General features: G+C 44.9%; 1 protein-coding gene across 6 annotated transcripts in view; it reads right to left on the reverse strand.

Annotated features, from left to right (window-relative positions):
* The window catches only part of LOC115195538 (dipeptidyl aminopeptidase-like protein 6), a 339,411-nt gene that overhangs the window by 71,472 nt on the left and 248,540 nt on the right, over window positions 1–19,399 (reverse strand). The gene's annotated exons all lie outside the window — the stretch shown is intronic.

The raw sequence follows: 19,399 nt of genomic DNA on the forward strand, positions 1-19,399 counted from the left end.
AAAAGACAAATGGAAGGAAGGAGGCAGTGAGGAGGAGAGAAAGGTGGATAACTACAATGGATGGGTCAGTCAAGGATAAGTGTGGACTACGGAAACACCACAAATTCTCAAGTAGAATCGCCATGAGCAAAAGCCGGGAGGAGGAACGGAGGAGATGTGTGTGGGGGGTTCTCAATGAGGCGAGATGTCAGCAGCCATCACTAGCAAACGAATGTGACATAAAAAATGAGCTTTCGGAATATTGGTAACTTTGGTGGGTGAACGTCGTCGAGAGGCTTTATGTTCGAAAAATGAATTCAAATTATGGCGCAACCTTGAGCCATGTTTTGGGAGAAAAGAAATGAATTATATATTCAAGGTTTAATATTGTTTTAAGTGCAAAATAAAATGTTAAAAGTATCAATTTGACAAACGGAGTGGAATGAGAAAAGGGTTTTCAGCCTTCCCCTTTTTGCACCAATAATAATCCTTATTATTGATGATTTTTGAAGAAATGTATTATGCCAGTAGAATTATGATCAATAGTGGTAGCACTGAATAGATCTGTCCTCATAAATGTTATTGAGGCTTATACCTGAACAACAGCAGTAACAACATCAACAACATGAAGCATTGGCTTACATCAACCCCAAACCTAAAAAAATCTGAAACAAAGATGAAAAGAAAGTTGGACATTTCTACAGTTCAAGTCCAATAAACAAAAACAACCAAGCTAGGAGAGTCTTTTAAAAGGTCATTGAAAGCCTAAAACATTAGCTGCATTAATAACTTTTTAATTAGTTTACGGTAGGGGGGAGGGTAAAAAGTCCTGAGCAGAGGACATGCAGAGAGGATCTGTGGCTAAGGTCTTAATCAATAGACCCCCCTCCCCCCCACCACCACCAGACACACAAACACACGCTCTGGAACAGGGTGGGCTGGTCTACGAGGTAAGCATTTTAGTGACCTCTTTCCCTCCTTAATTGAATGGAGCGGCAGACATCATTAGCCTGGAGAGAAGAGAGACAGCAGGGTTTTTTTTACCACACCACCCATTACACACACTCATTAAAACCAGCAACCTGTTTTCCCACAATCCCCGGTGGCACCCTGGCGAAACAGGGGTGCTTTCGCAGGGGTTACTGCTGAGGGCTCGACACGCCAGGCGGGAGGAGTTAGTGGACTGCGGTGTAAATAACACTGATTCCACAGAACCACCACAAAACACAGTACAAGTGCCATACTGTTTTAGTTCTATCCAGCCTGAGTAGACCGCTTTAGGATGTAGATACAGTAGGACGCCAGCCAGAAAAAGCCCATGGAGTTGGTGGAATAATCCTTTAATTCATTGCCACTTACTCAGCTGGGCCAGGGGCGCTTTAATTAGGTCAGGTGGAAATGTCCGACAGATCTCCACTCCATAAAAGGAGGAAATCACTATCGCCTGATCGCGCTGCTTTCTCTTCCTTCACTCTGTCAAATCCAGAAGTTCTGTGCGTCCATGAATCCACACTACTCAGTAAATATACCACTTTATGGTTAAAGGAATTCCTGCCTCAGTCTCATCCATTTCTCTGTCACCTGACCCGTGACCACCTGTTCACCCTCACTGTCAGTCATCCTACCTGTCCAGCTACCCACACAGATTCCACTAATCTTTGAATGGTCCTTCGAACCGGATGATGACGGAACCAAAGACAGGTGGAAAGGGAATGAAGGGGGAGAAGGAGGAATTGTCTCCTATGGAAGGAGGGATAAAGGAAGAGAGAGCAGCGGAGGGAAAGGTCCTGGAACAACGAAAAGGTCCAGGAGCTAAGCCTAAAGTAACAAAGGCTTCATCCTCAACCACCAGTAGTACCAGGAGAACCAGGCAAGCACCTGGTTATCTTAAGGATTATGTGGTCGAGTTTCCCACATCCAAGGGCAAGCCCACCAGAGATCAAAGTGGTGATGGATCAGCTGTACGTTTCAGCCATCAGCCATCCCCTCTGGGCCAAGGACCAGAAACTGCTTTGGGATGGGAAAGTGTTCTACAGGAAGAACCTATGGAGGTAACTCTCACCGCACAGGTCGACCAGCTTCCTGAGGCAGGCTCCGCTCACCACTTAACTGAAAGGAAATCGTCGAGGCACTCTAGACGGAGTGAGAGTTCGACCAGTGGATACCCCTTTGGATGTGGACATGGCAGCCGCCATTCACTAGCCCTCAGCGAATCACAGACCGCTGCCCTACAAGAGAGGATGAAACTATTAGCGTTGGAGGAAATTGAGCGTCAGATTGAGGAGGATCGACAGGCTGACGAACGATGTCACCTATTGGATGTGCAAGCCCGTAGAGCTCTACAGGAAAGGGAATTCATTGCCAAGGACCTGGCACAGCAGCGACGGCACCGTCAAGCAAGAAGGGAATTGGAGGAGGCACGGATGGTCTCATCCTTCCTGGAGAGGAACGAACAGGGAGCTGACCTGACCACCCTTCCAGATGGACCTGACCTGTCTGCCTTTCTTTCCCAATCTGCCCCTCTGGTACAGCATGGCACACAGTCCCCGGAGGCTCCAAGGTCAACAGCCAACACGGAGCACGTGGGACAGACCACTCCGCAAACGCCCTCTATGCCAGTGACAGAAGTTAGCTTTCCTCCATCTGGACAAAGCATCACTCCTTCGCCTTTCCGCCAATTACCAACCACGGCAAATCATTCCTCTCGTCCAGGGCCTGGACCAGGCCAGTCCTCAGACGGCAGGTGGGAGGGCTCTCACCCAATTCCGGCTGCCACCCATGGAGGGTCTGGGACAGTAGGGGACAGGCCCAATGAGGCCACAGTGGGCTCATCAGAAGTCCCGGGTTTATCCTTCACGCAACCAGAAGATGGAGCCAACATTATGAAACTGCTAGTAGCCTCAGCCTATGGAATTCCCAGACCCAAACTGCCATACTTTGAGAGTGGAAAGGAGAGTGAATTTGTCCTTTTGGAAATGGCATTGGAGAGCCTACTGGGTATTCACAGTCATCTGTCAGAACGCTACAAGTACCAAGTACTAATGGATCACTTGCGGTTTCCCAGTGCATATAAGCTGGCCCAATCCTTTATGCACTCCGCAATACCATACACTGCCTCTCTCCAGGCCCTGAAAGCGAGATATGGTGAGCCACGCCAGCTAGTCCAGAATGAATTAAACAACATCCTGAACATGTCTCCAATTAAAATGGGCGACCATGCTGCCTTCCAAGAGTTCTCCCTGGCTGTCCAATCCCTGACCTCGATGCTCCAATCCGTTGAAGGAGAAGACGGGAACGAGCTGAAATGTGGCTCCCACGTGGACAGGCTTCTTAGCAAGCTTCCAGCGTCCCTCAGAGACAGTTTCGTTGAACATTGTTTGAACAAAGGCATCCTGAAAGAGGGCTTGAGAAGCACCTATGCTCTCAGAGACCTAGCCGCATGGTTGCAGGTGAAAGCGAGGGCGAAGAGCATCGCTCACCAGGCCACAATCTCAGCCATAGTCTACAGGGGAAGGAAGGAGTTTGAACACCAGGAGGGACAGAGAAGGCCAACTCCCACTACTATGTATTTAAATAGTGAAGCTGGGGAGGAACCCAGGAAGAAGACCCCTCTCAAGAGCAAGAACATCAAATTTCAGCCTTACTGCCCATATTGCAATAGTAAGGGGCACTTCCTTGGCTCATGCCCCAGGGTAAAAAAGCTCACTCAACCTCAATTGAAGGCTTGGATCACTTCAGGCGAGCGATGCTACAAGTGTGCCCGTAGCCATAAGGCGGAGACCTGCACATTGAGGAAACCCTGCAATCGCTGTACAGAAATCCATCTCACAGTGTTGCATGATGTAATTCACCAAGCACAGAAAGAGCAGAGTATGCTCATGGTAGGAGCTGTAAAGGAGCTCTACCTCGACCAGCAGAACCGGTCTCCAAGGGTCATGTTGAAGGTGGTCAAGGTCACCCTGTGGAGTGGAGGGAGAAGCATTGATACATTCGCCGTTCTAGATGATGGGTCTGAACGAACAATCATTCTCCCGGCGGCCACCCGACAGCTTAACCTGGAGGGGATCCCCGAGACCCTTAATCTCAGAACGGTGGGACATGATGTTATCCAAATGAAAGGCTCTGCTGTGACCTTCAGCATTTCCCCTTCAGGAAACAGGGACGTGACCTATACTATCACCAATGCCTTCACGGCGGATGGCCTGAATCTTGCAGAGCACTCCTGCCCGGTAAGTGTTCTACAGAAACAATATCCTCATCTCCGAGGATTGCCTCTTCCTAGCCTGGCCAGAGTAGCTCCACTTATCCTGATTGGGTCAGACCACCCACATCTTGTCACCCCGACTGAGCCTATACGAGCTGGACCAGAAGGCGGGCCCGTTGCTGTCCATACATCCTTGGGTTGGGCTGTGCAAGGTCCAGCTCATTTACTTCTCTCCACCCAAGCTGTACAGTCACAGCAAGTCCTCTTCACCAGAAGCAATCCAGCTCCATCCCCCTGTCCAGCTACTGACCTCCTTCGGAATGTTGAGATGCTATGGAAGATGGACACCTTCTCCAACCGGAAGCTACAGGAGGTCACTCGCTCTAAACAAGACTCCTATGCATTAGACCTCCTGGAGAAGCGCACCACCACCACTGAAATGGATGGCGTTCGGAGGTACGCAACCCCACTGCTACGGGTGCCCAACCATCCTCCTCTGGCAACCACGACGCGGGCTGTACTCCCACTATTGCGTGGAACGGAGCGACGCCTGGTGAAGAATCCTGAGCTTGCTGAAGTTCATAACCGAGAGATTCATAACCTTGTAAAGGCAGGCTATGTCACCAAAGGGACAACTCAAGAAGAGGGAAACGCACTCGGCGAATCCTGGTATCTCCCTCATCATGTTATCCAGCAACACGGTGGGAAGTACAGACTTGTCTTCAACTGTTCATTCCAAGCTGCTGGTCAAAGCCTGAATGACTGTCTACTCCCCGGACCAATTTTAGGTCCTTCCTTGCTCGGTGTCCTTCTCCGGTTCCGGCAGCACTCTACAGCCATCAGTGGAGACATCAAAGCCATGTTTCATCAGATTCGTCTGCTGCCTTCCGACACTACACTGCTCCGGTTCATATGGCGAGATATGGAACGAGACGCAGAGCCCACAATCTATGAATGGCAAGTACTCCCATTTGGCACCACCTGCAGTCCTTGCTGTGCCATATACGCTTTGCAGAGACACGCACGGGAGCACCCAGACAGTGACCCAGAAGTATGGGATTCAGTGGAAAATGCCTTCTATGTGGATAACTGCTTACAGAGCGTCCCATCCACGGCTGAAGCGAAAGCACTCCTTGACAAAGTACGGAATCTCCTGTCCAAAGGGGGATTTGAGGTCCGACAGTGGGCGAGTAACAGAGCGGAGGTTATCCAGCACCTCCCGCCACAAGCCAGGTCTAGTAACAGTGAACTATGGCTATCGCAGTCTGGCGCTCACCCACAAGAGCCCACTCTAGGATTGAGATGGAGCTGCATACCGGATACCCTGGGGTACAAGCACCGCTCCGCCCTGAGTACCGAAACCCCCACTCTGCGCACCATCTATCGGACCCTGGCCAGTCAATACGATCCCCTTGGGTATATTCTGCCATACACAACCCGGGCCAAAGTCTTAGTCCAGGACCTGTGGCAGACCAAGAGGGACTGGGATGAACCGATCCACCCGGCTGACCTAGTGGAACGATGGATCTGTTGGGAAACAGAGTTATCGGAGCTCTCTGAAGTCCAAATGCCAAGATGTTATGTACCACCCTGTGCTGACCAACTGGGATCATGCCTGGAACTGCATGTGTTCTGTGACGCTTCAGAGCGAGCTTATGGGGCGGTTTCCTATCTAAGAGTGGAGGATAAGGCAGGCCACATCCATGTATCCTTCGTCATGGCCAGGTCCAGGGTCGCACCCAAGAAGCAGTTGTCAATGCCTAGGCTGGAACTCAGTGCTGCCCTTTCCGGAGCCCAGTTGGCATCAACCTTGCGAGCCGAGCTCACCTTGCCAATCCAAAGGGTCATTTACTGGAGTGATTCAACTACTGTATTGACCTGGCTCAAGTCGGAGTCCTGCAGGTATAAGGTGTTCGTCGGAACTCGCATTGCGGAAATCCAAGACCTAACAGAAGTCCAAGACTGGAGGTATGTTGACAGCGTAAACAATCCTGCTGATGACGTTACTCGTGGTAAAACACTTAAGGAACTGGCTCAACCCCATCGCTGGAGTTTGGGGCCACCATTCTTGTCCCAACCAGAGAACGAGTGGCCGACAGCCCCCAGGCGTGCAGCCCCTCCGCAACCAACTGAAGCTCATGAGTTAAGGAAGTCCACCCAATGCTACAGCATCTCTATGGAACCAACAACAGCTCTCCATGACATGAAACAATCCCAAACCCTGCCGGATCTGATCACCGCCACAAACCAGACCTCAGATGGGGTGGCTTCCATACCCACCTCCCTCACGGCAGAGACACTACTCCTCCAGCATGAACAAGCGGTTAGCTTCCCTGAGGAGCTAAAAGCTCTGAAAGCCGGTAGGGAGGTGGCTAAGGACAGCCGTCTTCTCTCTCTGGCCCCAGAATATGATCGAATCCTTGGAGTGATCAGAGTCGGAGGGAGGCTGCGCCAAGCAGAAGTTTTGGATCCCGACGCTATCCACCCAATTATCCTTGACTCCGGACACCCTAGTACCAGGCTCCTCATCAAGAGTTATGATGAGAGGCTTCTCCACCCAGGGCCAGAGAGAGTCTATGGGGAGATGAGGCGGAAGTACTGGATACTTGGAGGACGAGGAGCCATTCGTAAGCACCAATACGCCTGTGTGGAATGTCAGAGATGGCGGGCCAGAGCCACGGTGCCCAAAATGGCAGATTGACCCCCTACTCGCTTGCGCCTCCTCAAACCACCCTTCTGGTCAACAGGAGTGGATTGCTTTGGCCCCTTGACGATCAAGTTAGGTCGTCGAGTGGAAAAGCGCTGGGGCATTCTATTCAAGTGTTTGACCACTAGATGTGTCCACCTGGACCTACTGGAGAGTTTGGATACTGAAGCGTTCCTCATGGCCCTACGGCGGTTTATCTCCCGACGGGGGAAACCCTACGAGATCCTGGCTGACAGAGGTACAAACTTCAAGGCAGGAGAAGCCAGGTTGGAGGAAGCCTTCCAAGCCATGGAACCCAGCCTCCAGGATCAGCTGATGGAGCAACAAATCTCATTCAAATTTAACCCTCCAGGAGCTCCTCATTTTGGAGGAACATGGGAGCGAGAGATCAAATCTGTAAAGACGGCCTTACGAGTCGTACTGGGGGACCAAACTGTCACGGAAACTGTCTTGCGGACTGTCCTGATAGAGGTGGAAGGGATACTGAACTCCAAATCCTTGGGATATCTCTCTGCAGACGTCGCTGACCCCGATCCGGTTACACCGAATATGCTCTTGATGGGACGCCGAGATGCATCACTTCCTCAAGCCATGTACGCTGATACCAACCTCGTTGGCAGGCGCCGGTGGCAACACAGCCAGATCTTGGCTGACCATTTCTGGGCCCGATTCATTTGGGATTACCTACCAAGTCTACAGCACAGAGGGAAATGGCGGAGAGAGATGGCCAGCCTGGAAACTGGCCAAGTCGTAATGATGGTGGACCCTCAGCTGCCTCGAGCCTCCTGGCCTGTGGGCCGTATCACTAAGATCATGCCTGGGACCGATGGTCGTGTTAGATCGGTGGAGATCCAGGTAAAGAACCGGACGTATATCCGGCCAGTTGCCCGACTAATTCCTCTCCCTGAGATGACAGAGAACGGGGAGCAATGAGCCTTTTTTGAGGAGTGTGGAAATTAACCAATTTCCGGGGTGGCTGTAGAAAAAGCCCATGGAGTTGGTGGAATAATCCTTTAATTCATTGCCACTTACTCAGCTGGGCCAGGGGCGCTTTAATTAGGTCAGGTGGAAATGTCCGACAGATCTCCACTCCATAAAAGGAGGAAATCACTATCGCCTGATCGCGCTGCTTTCTCTTCCTTCACTCTGTCAAATCCAGAAGTTCTGTGCGTCCATGAATCCACCACAGACTACTCAGTAAATATACCACTTTATGGTTAAAGGAATTCCTGCCTCAGTCTCATCCATTTCTCTGTCACCTGACCCGTGACCACCTGTTCACCCTCACTGTCAGTCATCCTACCTGTCCAGCTACCCACACAGATTCCACTAATCTTTCAATGTATCCGGGGGCGGCAGTGTAGCCTAGTGGTTAGAGCGTTGGACTAGTAAGGTTGCAAGTTCAAATCCCTGAGCTGACAAGGTACCAATCTGTTGTTCTGCCCCTGAACTTGGCAGTTAACCCACTGTTCCTAGGCCATCATTGAAAATAAGAATTTGTTCTTAACTGACTTGCCTAGTTAAATAAAGATAACAAAATTAAAATCTCTGCTATTGAGCAATATCATTTTATCAACTTTTGCTTAAAAGGACATTATACTCCAAAATGAGTGAAAATTAAATGATGTTGACACCATCTGAAATATATTGAAAAACCCAAACGCTACAAATATACAGTGCATTCAGAAGTTCAGACCCCTTGAATTTTCCACATTTTGTTACGTTACAGCCTTATTCTAAAATTGATTAAATAGGTTTTTCCCCTCATCAATAACCCATAATGACAAAGCAAAAACAGTTTTTTTGAACATTTAGCAAATATATAAAATAAAAATCTGAAATATGACATTTACATAAGTATTCAGATTCTTTACTCAGTGATTTGTTGAAGCACCTTTGGCAGCGATTACAGCCTCGAGTGTTTATGGTGATTTGGAAAGGCACACACACTTGTCTATATAAGGTCCTACAGTTGACAGTGCATGTCAGAGCAAAAACCAAGCCATGAGGTCAAAGGAACTGTTCGTAGAGCTCCGAGACAGGATTGTGTCGAGGCACAGATCTGGGGAATGGTACCAAAAAATGTCTGCAGCATTGAAGGTCCCCAAGAACACAGTGGGCTCCATCATTCTTAAATGGAAGAAGCTTGAAACCACCAAGACTCTTCCTAGAGCTGGATGCCCGGCCAAACTGAGCAATCGGGGAAGAAGGGCCTTGATCAGGGAGGTGACCAAGAACCCAATGGTCACTCTGACAGAGGTCCAGAGTTCCTCTGTGGAGATGGGAGAACCTTCCAGAAGGACAACCATCACTGTAGGACTCCACCAATGAGGCCTTTATGGTAGAGTGGCCAGATGGAAGCCACTCAGTAAAAGGCACATGACACCTGCTTAGAGTTTGCCAAAAGGACTGTCAGACCATGAGAAACAAGATTCTCTAGTCTAATGAAACCAAGATTGAACTCTTCGGCCTGAATGCCAAGTATCACGTCTGGAGGAAACCTGGCACCACCCCTACGGTGTAGCATGGTGTTGGCAGCATCATGCTGTGGGGATGTTTTTCAGCGGCAGGGACTGGGAGACTAATCAGGATCTAGGGAAAGATGAACGGAGCAAAGTACGGAAAGATCCTTGATGAAAACCTGCTCCAGAGTGCTCAGGACCTCAGACTGGGGTGAAGGTTCACCTTCCAACAGGACAATGACCCTAAGCACACTGCCAAGACAATGCAGGAGTGGCTTCGGGACAAGTTTCTGAATGTCCTTGAGAGGCCCAGCCAGAGCCCAGACTTGAACCCAATTGAACGTCTCTGGAGAGACTTGAAAATAGCTGTTCAGCGATGCTCCACATCCAACCTGACAGAGCTTGAGAGGATCTGCAGAGAAGAATGGGAGAAACTCATACCCAAGAAAACTTGAGGCTCTAATCGCTGCCAAAGTACTGAGTAAAGGTTCTGAATACTTACGTAAATGTGATGTTTCAGTTTTTTATTCTTCATACATTTTCAAAAAAGGGGTCTGACTATTTCCGAATTCCGAAAGTATTCAAAATCCCTTGACTTTTTCCACTTTATGTAACACGTTACGTTACAGCATTAATCCATAATGGACAACAAAAAATCTAATTTACATAGGTATTCACACCCCTGAGTCAACACTGTAGAAGCGCCTTTGGCAGCGATTACAGCTGTAAGTCTTTCTGGGTAAGTCTCTAAGAGCTTTACAACCCTTAAATTCATGCTGTAACACAACAAAATGTGGAAAAAGTCAAAGGGTATGAATGCTTTCTGAAGGCACTGTACATACTGCGTTCTGACCGACGCCGAGGCGAACAATCCCATAACAGAAACCTTAGAATAATAGTCCTTTAGCTCTCCACATGGTCCATTATCTTTTCTACATATTTTATATCTGGTTTAGGTCCTTTAAATTTGCACTGCAAATATTTTACCATCCTGAATTGCTATTTTTGTATCACATTTTTTGGAGTGGCGGCAAGGATTTAAATATAGGAGAAACCCTGATCGCCCACTGCGTACAGTTAAAGGAGCACTGAGTATGATTTTGCCAATATGAGAGGATAAATATCACACTGTTTTGGAGAACAGATTAGGGAAAGTATTCGGAAAGTATTTAGACCCCTTGAATTTGTCCATATTTTGTTACGTTACAGCCTTACTGTCACGACTTCTGTCGAAGTCGATACCCCTCCTTGTTCGGGTGGTGCTCAGCGATCGACGTCACCGGTCTTCTAGCCATCACTGATCCATTTTTCATTTTCCATTGGTTTGGTCTTGTTTTCCTACACACCTGTTTCCAATCCCATTCATTACATGTTGTGTATTTAACCCTCTGTTTTGTTTTGTTATTGATTTTGTGTATTTTGTATTGGTGAGCTACGGGTATTTTTACCCATGTTATTTTTATGTACGTTGGTTTTGGAGTTCGTGTTTGTTTATTATTTATTAAACCGCTCCAGTATTCCAAGTTGGTTTCTCCTGCGCCTGACTTCCTTGCCACCTACACACACGACGATGACACTTATTCTAAAACAAATTAAAATAAAAAAAATAATCTATCTACACACAATTCCTCAAAATGACAAAGCGAAAACATGTTTTTAGAAAATGTTAGCAAATGTATATATAGAAATATCTCATTTAAATATAGGGAAAACCTTGATTGCCCACTGCGTACAGTTAAAAGACCACTGAGGATGATTGTGCCAATATGAGAGGATAAACATCACACTATTTTGGAGAACAGATTAGGGATTTTACATTAGACCCAATATAATAGACCTGCACTCACCATAACACCTACACAGTAGCATTCAATTGTAACACATCAGGGGTGGCACACACACAAAATGATTCATAACACACATGAAGACAGACACTAAAGTCACAGCAGACTCCACAGCTTTAGACATATTCCTCAAACAGAAGAAAACAACTACTTGATAAGATCTTCACTTCTCAGCTTCAGAAGGCAACAGAGAAGCAGAGAGATCAGAGACAGAGAGAATAGAGGGGGTGCATTCTGGTCTGGGTCATGTTTATCAATTGAGACTTTACCCTGGGCAGTACTGCCGGAGTGCCTGGCCCTTACTTCACACCAGTAACGAGTGCAGGGCTTCTGCTGTGACAAAGCATGAGCGTTGTATTGTAAAACATGAGCGTTGTATTGTAAACAGTAGTCACAGCTGACTAAACAAACACATCAATATACAAAAACGCTTGCGGGGCTAGGATGACCGAACACTGCAAGACAATTTGAAGTCTTTTAATTTGACATAATTATGACTGCGGGATGGAGTTAGTCCCCTAGTACTATTTTTCCATGGATATGCTCTCCCGTGAAAGTCAGAATCAGATGTTTACTGTGTTTAGTAGTAAAAACGTTGAAATACTTTGCCAATTGGTAGAACCTGATTGAACTTGCAAATACATTTTAAAGCGTATCGCTTTTGCATGCTTGAGTCAACATGTGACTGTCACTAGGTTTAATTGATTTCCGGTGACGAACGATAACACAGCCAAAACGGATTGACATTTTTAACTGCTTGAAGATATTGGTCAGCCAGGTTATCTGAAAGAAGAAATATAGTTCCATCTCTGATCAGTAAAACGTTTTTTTTTTCTTCACATACTAAGAATTGTACAGCATTTGTGCAATCTAATAAACACCAAATAAACAAGAGGAGGTAGAAATACAGACTTCCCAGCACCAGGTACTATGAGCAGCGGACTTCACTGACAGGTTGTAGTTTAATCAATATTCAACCGCCTTGAGAAAGATGTGTTACTCTAGAGAAGAATGCTAGCTACACTGGAACCTCTCCCTCTATATGAACCTGAAATCTCCAATGAAAGCTACTCTGATGCTTCCCAGCCTGTCGACAATATCAGTTCATCTCTGTGTACCTTCCAGCTATATTGAATGAAAGTAGGGGGAGTTTTCAATAATCACTGAATGAATTCTGGTCTGGATTGAGAGTCTGCAATGGTAACGTTCACTGTGCATTAACTCGTGCAGTGAGAGATGGGAGAACAGTGCTGTTCTGGGTATTGTTAAGCCCATCTGATGGAGAATGTTCTCCTGCATTCAAAGCTGCCAGTGTGCCATGGCGTGCATAGCTTCATGAGCTTATTATTCTGAACAGTTGCAATGTCTGAAACTTTGTAGGAGTTGTGTATAGGAGGCTGCATCAATAACGCAAAGCCATAAAGTCATCTTTCCACGGCAGTATTGCCTCAAACTTTGTATTGCCAGTTTTGTAAATTGTATTAGTTTATCCTCTATTTTATTCATGACCATCATTGTATTAATACTGTGGAATTCACCACAGGTTTGGACAAATATATTTCTCCCCCACATATTGTGTAGGGACTACAGAACATGGCTTTACACTCAATTTAGAAGAGGCCTATACATCAAATTCAGTCCCTGAGGCTCCAAATAATATAAAACAGGCTATGTAACCCTAACCCTAACCTCAGCTAAACCAGAACTAATGTGACTGGAAAAAGTACCCAATTGTCATACTTGAGTAAAGGTAAAGATACCTTAATAGAAAATGACTCAAGTAAAAGTGAAAGTCACCTACTAAAGAAAAAGTCTACAAGTATTTGGTTTTAAATATACCTAAGTATGAAAAGTAAAAATACAAATAATTTCAACTTCTTTATATTAAGCAAACCAGACGAAACACATTTTTAATTAAGAACAGCCAGGGGCACACTCCAACACTCAAACTTAATTTACAAATGAAGCATTTGTGTTTAGTGAGTCCGCCAGATCAGAGGCAGTAGGGATGACCAGGGATGTTCTCTTGATAAGTGTGTGAATTGGACCATTTTTCTGTCCTGATAAGCATTCAAAATGTAACAAGTACTTTTGGATGTCAGGGAAAATGTATGGAGTAAAAAGTACATTATTTTCTTAAGGAATGTAGTGGAGTAAAAGTTGTCAAAAATATAAATAGTAAAGTAAAGTACTGACACCCCAAAAAACGAATTAAGTAGTACTTTGAAGTATTTTTACTTAAGTACTTTACACCACTGCTGAAATGCCTTTGCTAAGAAACTGGAAATGTACAGTGTTTACTTGACATAGTAACAGAGTGGATGCAATAAACAGAAAATACATGTCTTATTATCTTTAATTGTGTTACACACATATGTGTTTATTCAACTGAGTGGGACCTGAACACACCAGTTTCTTTATACATTCAAAGTAGATTTTACACTTGCAGCCTAAGGCTTTGTGATCTCAAAGCATTAAAGAAAGACGCATAGCTTAACTAGTTCGGTCAATTTCCCTATCTAGGGGAGAGGAGGGGCTCAATTTATTCCTGATGCACTCTAATGTGTCTGAAAACAATGTTCAAAGGGTATCGGCAAGGCAGGTCACAAACGCTTGGCAATAACCTACGGAACAGCCTGGGAGGGCCAAGAAAATTATTTGTGAAGATAAGCCGTCATCCATCTCAAAGAACATCCAATTTGGTGGCAATTTTCCATTTAGTTGGAAAATAAGATCCCACGTTCATTTTATGGATTATACTGGACAAAATAGCAGTCGTTTCAAGCCTGCCTTTGTGTCACAGTCCAGAGAAGAATCTCATTCTCAGTCCATTTGCTCAATTCCTTTATTCTCCTATTCATCTTTTAGCATGTGAACTTCATCAGAGGGTTCCCATGAATAGAAACATTATCCTGAACCTTTTAGCTTTGAAAGGTTGGTTTTTATACTAGCTCTGCCACAGAACAGGCATACTGAAGTACAAAACAGACAGAAGAGAAAATGGAGTAACACATCTAACGCTCTATTTAGATAGTCAGCTTGTACATAAATCACCCGCATGAAAATGAACGTTTTCCAGTTTCTTATTGTCAATCATCATAGTATATTCATATCAAATGAAAATGTTCGTTAAGAAAGGTGTGATCAGATGGAAGAAATTACGAACATAACTCATAACGTTCATGGCAGTCTAAATGCAAAATTAAGACAAAAGTTCTCTCGCTCAAATACAGGTTACACTTTCACTGCCGAGAGACCATCTGAAGGGAACCTGTGAATTAAGTAAAATGTTTGCCATCAAAATGGATGGAAAATCCAATTAAGGGGAACATTAAAGTCCAATGTACTGGTGATGACGATATAATGAGCCCTCACTGACACATACAGTACTGAGGACAGCAACACAGGTGCTCCCTCTGGCTAAGTCTTACAACTCTCTCCTAGAGCTTCCATCCTCCTCACAGTCATGTGTTATAACACAGTTTACTTTACCACACAGGAGTATTTGTCCTTTGGGGTTAATATAGAAGCACAGATAGGCACACAACCAAAGAATGATTAACAAGATCCCCATAGCCTCATTTCCTCTCGGACTGAAGAGTTCGGAGTCTTCCTCCTAATTAGCTCAAAGTCAAGTCCAGCTAGGGAGTGTAGTTCTCGAGAATATGTTATACATTCCAGCATAGACAAGGTAAACTGAACTAAATACTGTCCTTCAGCGGAGGTGAAGACATGGTAACATTAATAAGGACATCTCAGATGAGACGTGAGTCTTACACAATGGATAAAAACGGCATGATAGGCCTATCTAGGACTGCAGTAGCAAAATACCCTGTAGTGTGTTAATGTATTCATTATGAACAAGTTCAAATGATTTGTTCCGAGTGAGAAATGGGATGTAAAGCCTAAAAATAATATACACTACTGTATCTATATGTTGGATCATGAGGTGACGTATGTGATTAGGTCAATTGTTAGATGTGGACTACATCCCATGTAATTTCTGATTGGCCTCCACTTTTCATACTATGACACAACACAGACACGATGTGAATAGTCATTCAATACCAGCTTCTATTAACTCAGATTGTGGATTCAGAGTAGTGTTGGGTGATATCCAGATATTCATACCGTTTCTGTTCCATACTGGGGTATACGGTATTACTGGAAGTGCAAACAAGTGGCGCTATTTTAAAGCTAGTTACACACAAAACAATTTAGGCAACAGGGATCTTGATCCAGGAGGGGATTGAATGTCTCTGTTGTAACCAAGAAGCTTGATCTTGACATCTAGCCACTTAGCTAGCAAGTTAGCAAACCAAATGCTGGAGCCCTGAGATGGATATCATTTATTTGACACATCTTACATTTCTTATGGATATACTTAACTTACCACACTGGAGTATTTGTCATTTGCGGTGCACCTCCGTCGGTATTTTGAAATATAAAGTTAATATCGTATACCAGGATATTGCCCAAGCCTAAAGTTCACAGTACAGTGAAACTATAGTCCCTCAGAACTATAGTAGGTTACATCAACGTTTTTACAAGTAGGCCTATAGACTATAATACGCTACCATTTCCAATATGGAAAGATTCTTATATCTAGAATATCTTTAACGCCATATCTGATTTCAAAAAGTGCTACCTGGAATGGCATGCCATTAGAGATACTGGTCCCCTGCCAGGCTGATAAATGGTAGTCTTTGGCTTCGATTTCTCTGAATGTGACGATCCATAGATGTGGCTCATTAGGTGGGCCCCGCCAGCACAAAGAGTATCGAGCATAGACCAGCCATCTCCAACGGGGCCTCTGGAAACCTCACTTAGAGATCAATACACAGTGTCCCCTTTATTATCCACTGGTTACCTCATCTTTTCACTAATCTCAAACTCATAGAACTTCTGAAACAGTTCAGCAGATTCCTCAGCCAGAAGGAAATTACACTTCCAGTGCCCAAGACTTTGTGAGCTCTCTAAACATGGCGGCTAACCTTCCCGATCATGCCTCTTTTATCTGTAATTATGATAATGATTAGCACAATTATCTGGGTGGCCGTCTGCACTGGATTAATGAAGACGTGATTTAGAGGTGGGGGTGGGGGGGGGGTGTAACTGTAGAGAGGAGGTTGGAGGTGGTGAAAAGAGGAGACAAGTCAACACTATATTCTTGGCAGAAGATTACGTAAACAACTGATTAAAGGCTGTTAAGAAATCAATGCAAGAACTAGAAGAGGGAGCAAGCAACAAAAAGGAGTAGACCTGAATGCAGACTGTATAGAAAGGCAGTGAATTCATCAGTGGAGAATTTTCTAAAAGGAAGCTGGTGATCTCCTTCAGCAGTGAGTGGTTAGCTTTCAAACTAAAGTTTACTTTCATTGAGGGGAGTTATGACGTTGGAAAAAAATATATAACTTTTCATAGAAAATAAAGTTGGACTGGGATCCTGTCATCAGAACAGGCCATGGAGCCTGGGCTACGGGTGGAATAGAGTTGCCTCCCTGGAATCCAACATTGAGGTCTGTGGTCTGGGCCTTTCTGCCTGTGGTGCAATGACTCTGGGGCTCTGCCTCAGCCTATAGCTGCCTCGCCTGGGTGGGTATGAACACCCCCCCCCCCCCCAGGGGTGCGTGTGCATACTGTATGTTTCCCCCTGCATGATTACATGATAATTTAATTTCGTCACGAAAAATACCAAATCATCCTAAGGCATGTATTTTAATGAAGAAGCTCATAATGAACGGTCATGAAGAATGCATGGAAATAGCTGTTACCATTTCTGGCTGGTGGGCATGGAGAAGCTGTAGGAGGGGGAGGACTACAGAAACCCTATTGAGAGAGACCTATGAATAGATCTTCTTGGAATTATGCAGTATGTCAAAAGAGAGAGAGAGAAACAGAGAGAGAGAGAGAGAGAGAGAGAGAGACAGAGAGAGAGAGACAGAGAGAGCAAGCGCTAAAAGCTAAGACCTGTTGTACAATCAGAGGAACCCAAAAAGCTCAAAGCAATAGAACCGTAGGGTGAGGTGGGGAAGAGGGGTAAGCCTAAAGTGTCAGTATGTTTCAGAATGACTTGGTATTGTAACTAACTGGCTAAGCAAACCCAGGTCATCAGCTTTCGTTCATCATCAAAAGGATTTGCCAAGTGCAGCAATCCCAAACGTCCATAACATCTACCATAGTCATGTTAAATTGTCCATCGGTTACATGAATTAAGGATTTCCTCAGCCTACCAACATTTTCGAGGGTAGGTATATAGTCAGTGTGTCTTAATTGGAAATTGGGAATAATGGCAGAGGTTCCATGGAAGCCAGCAGTAAGTAAAGTCAGTGGCAGGGCCTGCAGCAGTGTGGAGTCAGCTACTATTACTGCTGCTGCTTAGCATTAGCTCTGAATCAGGCCTGATTCAATGTTGCGTGATATTACTGGTCGGAGTTGATCAAAGTGACAATAATAATACAATATCGGCAGTCATACGTAAGAGCCAGTAAACAACGTTTGGGGCCAAATAAGAAGTGAGGAACATGAAGTTGACGAGAGAGAGAAAGTTGTATGTATTTACAGTGTTCAACAGGTGTAATAGTGAAGTGTAGTGGTAAGGGTTGGGCAGTGGCTGATGTCATTTGGGTATCGGCGATGGTTTTTCAATTTGTCAGAGCAGTGATAATAGTGTCAGTACCACTGACAGTGTAATACCAATAAAAATAACAGTGCTTGTTGTGTTGACCTTATAGCCACACAGCAGTCCCTATCAACATTCAGGCTTTGCTGTACCTGAGCAAGAGGAAAGATGCAATCTGCTGTCCTCCTGCATCCTTGTGTTTCACGGTTTAGGCATAATCCTCAAAAACAGAGGGATTGTTTTATTCCCATTTCAGTCTTCTCAGACCTATTTCATTTTCCAAAATATTATTAGATTAACCTCAGGGCTGTCCAAATCCACTCCCTTTTGTTTTGACTGATGTTATGTAAAAAAATTATTTATCTGACTAGTGTTTTCTGAGAAGGGTTCACCTTTAAAATACTCATGCTATGCATAACAGACGGTGCACACCATATATTTAAGCGGAATCAGGGTGCATCCTAGTCACGTGCCTCACAGTTAAAAACCATTCTGTAAAACCAAGTCTAGCGGACCACGGAGGACGACAGAGACATGAATAAACAGTGTGTGCCTCCTATCTGCTCACGGGGGAAAAAATCATCTTCAACCTCATGTTTTTTTATTTCTGCTTGGATTGTTTGATTTGGGAGTGATTCATTTCCAGTCCATTAGAGGCTGAGGGTGCGACAGCCAACTGACCTCCTGCTGTAAAATCTATATGAAATGGCACAGCATGCTCCGACGTCTGCCTAAGTTAGTTACAGGAGAACTGAGTTATACACCAGCCTATGGCTGGATGGTCATACATGTTGTCCCTCCTGAACAAGGAAGCTGAACAGTTGGCAAAGGAAGGAAATTACCATTCTGAAGCGTGTGGAGGGTAGGGTGATCACTTAACATTAATTCCACAGATTTCAACCAATGGCAACTCTGATGTTGGACACCAAAAGCTTTTATTGGTTTAAGTGCACGTAAATGTTTAGCAGTACACAATAGTTTGAATGATGAGGATATTCATGGGGAAAATCTTCTGTGATGTTCATCTGCTTGGTGCACGAGGTAGACGTGTCTATGCTGTTGAGTCACTTGTGTGAGAGAACTATTCCACGCTAATCTCATGTATAATGGATGAATGGACGCCTGCGTTTTTCTGTTGTTTGTTGGGAGTGGGAGGCTATAAATATTTCTTGATAAAATCCAGAACGCTAAGTTCAGTCATGAAGGATGGATCATAAACCAGGCTACAGTTTCATTTTGTTTCATCGCAGTCCATCAGTGTGTCCAGGATGGTAGGGATACAGACAAATTAAGAGCAGTCTCCATTTGGCGAGCCCAGCAATGTCCATGATCTGGGCTTTTCCCTCAAGCCTGTGCAGAACTTGATTCAGAGGGGTTAGGTTAAATGCAGAAGACACATTTCAGTTGAATGCATTCAGTTGTACAACTGATTAGGTATCCCCCTTTCCCTCTATTCCACCTCTCATCACAAGACAAACAAATTAGAAAAGAAAATTGGAAAAAAAATAGTAAAGATCCTACTTTATATACAGTACCAGTCAAAAGTTTGGACACACCTATTTATTCAAGTTTTTTTTTTTT

The sequence above is a fragment of the Salmo trutta genome, chromosome 6, assembly GCF_901001165.1.
Source record: "Salmo trutta chromosome 6, fSalTru1.1, whole genome shotgun sequence".
NCBI classification, from domain to species: domain Eukaryota; kingdom Metazoa; phylum Chordata; class Actinopteri; order Salmoniformes; family Salmonidae; genus Salmo; species Salmo trutta.